Source organism: Cynara cardunculus (assembly GCF_001531365.2).
Source record: "Cynara cardunculus var. scolymus isolate 2C chromosome LG 11, CcrdV1, whole genome shotgun sequence".
NCBI lineage: Eukaryota > Viridiplantae > Streptophyta > Magnoliopsida > Asterales > Asteraceae > Cynara > Cynara cardunculus.
The window spans coordinates 8,161,303-8,166,094 of NC_037538.1; the positions used below are offsets into that span (position 1 = coordinate 8,161,303).

The 4,792-nt window shown below is 30.3% G+C and overlaps 1 pseudogene; it reads left to right on the forward strand.

Annotated features, from left to right (window-relative positions):
• The first annotated feature begins 2,346 nt into the window (after window positions 1–2,346).
• LOC112521696 overlaps window positions 2,347–4,792 on the forward strand; it is a 4,327-nt pseudogene continuing 1,881 nt past the window's right edge.

Consider the following 4,792-nt stretch of genomic DNA (forward strand, 5'->3'; position numbering starts at 1 on the left):
CCTATATATATATATATATATATATATATATATATATATATATATATATATGTACGTGTGTGTATGAGCGTGCACGCACACACGGGTGTATGTATATTAACATAAAATATACTATTTCAACACAATAACGAAAGTCCTTGTGTTGTCTCTACATGAATTATCATTTTTGGGGTTTGGTACATATACACGCAATTATTGATCAAAACTATATTAATAAATAACTATAATATGTACATTCAGACGTCATATGATCAATTATTGATTGAATTAACCTTTTAGAGATTGTTTAGTTCGAATGATAAATTCTACGATAATGTACGTTTCATAAATGAATTCATTAGATTCCGCCGAATTTCACATCGAAGGATTTGATCACTCTTTGACATAAATGAAATAACTGAATTTCATTAATAAACAAATGTAATAGATTTTTACAATTTTGTTTTAGAAAGACAATAACATTTGCATCAAATTTTACCCCCCCCCCCCCCCCCCCAAAAAAAAATTAACCATAATTGTCATCATCACAACCGTCACCCACCATCCCGACCTTTATCGTTGTTGCCGCCACACCACTACTATTTGTTGTCACAGCCGCCATCCACCCACTCACATCACAATCATCCTACTATTTTCGCCATCACAACAGTCAACATACCATTGCTGTCATCGTCATTTTGCAAACCAGACACTCTAATGATTAAAAATGATATGATATTAGCGTGCATCTACTTACGTTTGATTCGTTTTTTGTTAGAAACAAGTCAAATGTATCATTTTAAATTAAGAACACCAATATAGACATACGATATTGTTATCTACTATACCTACTAATTAAGATAGAGTATATAACTTTTGTCTTATTTCATCCATCATTTTTTACTGATTTAAATATTTTGTTAGCCGTCAACTTACGATATTAATTGTAATTAAATATTTCAAATTACAATTTGATTTTGCAAACACAAAGCAGTTATCGTCGTTTTCTTTTTTTGGCTTTATTACGAATCTATTACACGAATATGCCTTAATTTTATGCTTTCTTTCAATCATTTACCATGTGCCGTTACCATCCTAGTTATGTCATCAAATATAATAATAAAAAAGGAATAATATTGATATTAGAGAGGGGCCTAGAAATTTTTGTAAGTGGTGCATGACAACATTTGATTATAAGAAACAAATATAGGAATATTTTTTATAAAATCATCATTAATATGTTGATTAATTTATTGTTTGTCATATGTGAGTTCTTGTGATCAAGTCTTTTATTAAAAAAAGTTTAGAAACATAATAAATCTGATTTTTTTTATTAATCTGGATATTCAACCCGCTATGCGAGCCGACTAATCATATGGCGATCACCTGCTTTGCAGATAGCTCGGAGCCACCGCACTTGAACCTACATGGCCAATAAATATGAAATTAAAAGTTAAAAATTAAGAAAATGACAATAAGGAAATTCAATTTCAGATCTAGGATAGAGAAAAAGTCTTGCAAACTAACTCTATTAAGAGAAACTTGTGTCATCGTTGTATTTTCAAATATATATGATGACACACAACAAACTGATATAGTGACATTTTTTATAACTATATAATTTTGTACACAACAGCGAAGGACTGAAAAGATGACTCGTGCCACCATAAATACCACCTAAGTCCGTCACTGATTGATTTCATGTACCAATATGAAGCTGTTTTGAGAGTTTTTCCAAACACGGCACCGTTACCGTGATTCAATCATGCAAGTATGATGATTGACGTGTAAGTTGTACTTTTTCGTGTATGTTTACGACATTTTAACAGGAAAAAAACATTATGTATAACATCTATATAATTACGTGAATAATGATACATTTATAATAACTTATATTAATATCAGTAATAATAATATCAAAATGTGAGTGAGTGTATATATATATATAGGGTATATTTCTTTTACAACCTTGTGTTTTTGTACAACCTTTGCAACCCAATTAATTGAATATTTATAGAAATGATTGGAGTTTATTTATTATGATTTGAATATTTATGGAATATGAATAGAGTTTATTAATTATGGTTAATACTTTATATTAGGAAACAATTAATTGATTAAAAATTGAATGGTTGAGATGAGGGTTGTATAGGGTGTAGGAATGACAAAGGGTGTAGAATAACATCCCTCTCTCTCTATATATATATATATATATATATATATATATATATAGTGTTATAAAAATCCATTTTTATTAGAAGTAATGTCATTGGAGAACTAATCATTTAGCCGACAAAGAAAATGTTTGGTAAAGATTACAAAATATATGATTTAATTAAGTCCATAAATTGAAAGTGACGGATTTAAATGGATATAGAGAGAGGTGGGTTATTATATAACTTTTTATATTTGTATAATCAATAATAAATGAACTCTCATCATTTCCATAAATATTTTAATTTATTGGGCTGCATTGGTTGTACAAATGTGATGAGTTGCATTTGAAACAAACTATATATATATATATATATAAATCTCTAATAATTCATAAGTAATGACATGATTCTCTTTAAATGTCATACCATCAACACATGGTGTTTTTATAATCAAGAAAATTCATGCATCTTTGACTTTCTTCTTTTAAAGATAAATACGATTACTCAGACATACGATAACATAACAACATTCACAATCAGGCCTATAAATGAAATGGACGTCGGTGGGAAGTTCGTTTATGCTCGTTTATTTAATAAACGAACGGATATGAACAAATTTTTTTTTTTTTTGTTCGTTTAATTAAACGAACGAACATGAACAAATGTCTCGTTTGTTGATTTATGTTCGTAAACTTTCGTTCATTTATTTTTACTATATTATAAAGCATTTGATAAAAACTCTTAAAATCATTTTTTATGCATGAAGTACTGTCTATTGATGCATATTACTTAAAATTCAATATTACAAGTAAATTGTGCGGAAGTACAACTTATTAAAACTTCATGTTTGAATTCRTGTAACTAACTGCGGATAAACATAATCAAATAGATGATAAACATCTCATTTTAAAATATAAAAAATATAAAACATAATTAGAATAATTATCAAATTCTAACAAAATAATTAATTATTATCTTTATAAAAAAATTATATTATTAAACCAAATATAAATTACTTCATTATTGAACCTAAATTAAATTATAATAAAGAAATTAAATTAAAAAATTGCACAAAAATAAGAAATTTTAAATGGTTAATTTGATACTAATATCAATATATTTTTGTCAAATTTTTATGATATATTTAAATTTATATTTTATACAAAAATAAAAACATTGTCGCATTTTCAAAATCACAAAAGACCATATTATAACATCGACTGAGATAAAGAATAAAACGAAATATTAAAACCAAGATGTATCTCGTCGCATTGTGCGAGTACACTTCTAGCATTCATTAATGTTCGTTTTACTTATGTTTGTTATGATAATAAATAAAAATTTAAACAATAACTATAATCATAATTATAATTATAATTTATAATCTATACTACCTTATTAAGCAAATTTCATCAAAGTCTTAAAGTCTTAAGTTTTGAAATACCGAAAATGCCCTTAAACCTATTTTACACGCCTCCCTTCCCTTCCCTCAATATATGTCTCTTCAATTTTTCCCCCAATATATGTCTCTTCAATTTTCCCCCAATATATGTCTCTTCAATTTTCAATTTACCCGGCTCCTTGCCCCAAGAACACTCCTCCCTTACCACCTCCCGAGACGACGCTTCCCTTCCCCAAGATGTTCCCTTTAAGATTTAAGAGTCGTCCATCGGGCCGAATCGTTCCTCATCACTCGCTTCACAATCGCCTTCGTCGTTGGCCGAATCGTTCCTCATCACTCGCTTCACAATCGCCTTCGTCGTTGGCCGAATCGTTCCTCATCACTCGCTTCACAATCGCCATCGTCGTCGGATAACAACGAGGTCTTGAAGGCTTTGTGTAAAGAAGCTGGTTGGGTTGTTCTTCCAGATGGCACTACTTTTCGTAAGGTATAATCTTAATCTCACTAATTATTTATTCCTAAATTCGAGTAGAATTGAAGGATTCATGTGCATTTATGGCGATTGGTTAGATCTAGAGGTTTATGAATTGGTATCTCTTCACTAAAATCGAGCTAAATTGTTGAGAATCGATAGGATTCTGCAAATGGGTGTGTTTGATTTTGGGATTTCTTTCTTCGATTGTGGATTTTTGGATTTTTAACTTATGGATCTAACCATCTGATTTGTTTTTCTTGAGATTTCTTATAGAAACCCTAATTTGTTCTGAATTTGAATCTGTTTGATCAATTTGAATTCATATGATGGTGGCTGCAAGTAGATTCTTACCCAGAATGCCAATTGTTGAGACTTGTATGAAAACTTATAGATGTTCAATGATCAAATTACACCCAATTTCAAGAAATTTGCAGAAATTTCTTAYTTAAATTTCATCAATTGATCACATGAAAACGAATTGTGTGATGGAAGGTTCAAAATCTTCATGAATAGGGTTCTTTATTATGAATTTATGATGCARATTTTGATTCAAAATCGCAGGGATGCAAGCCATCACCCTCCTCCRTTGAAATCAAATGCACATCAGCCAACACAACACCATCTTCTTCCCAGAGACCGAGTCCACCATCTTCATCGTTTCGGAGCCCATCCYGCCTTGATTCCAAAAACCCGCCATCAAATAACCCTTTCGGTTTTCTTTCCAACTCCATTCCGCCATCACTCCCACCTCTGCGTATCTCAAGCAGCGCCCCTGTGACC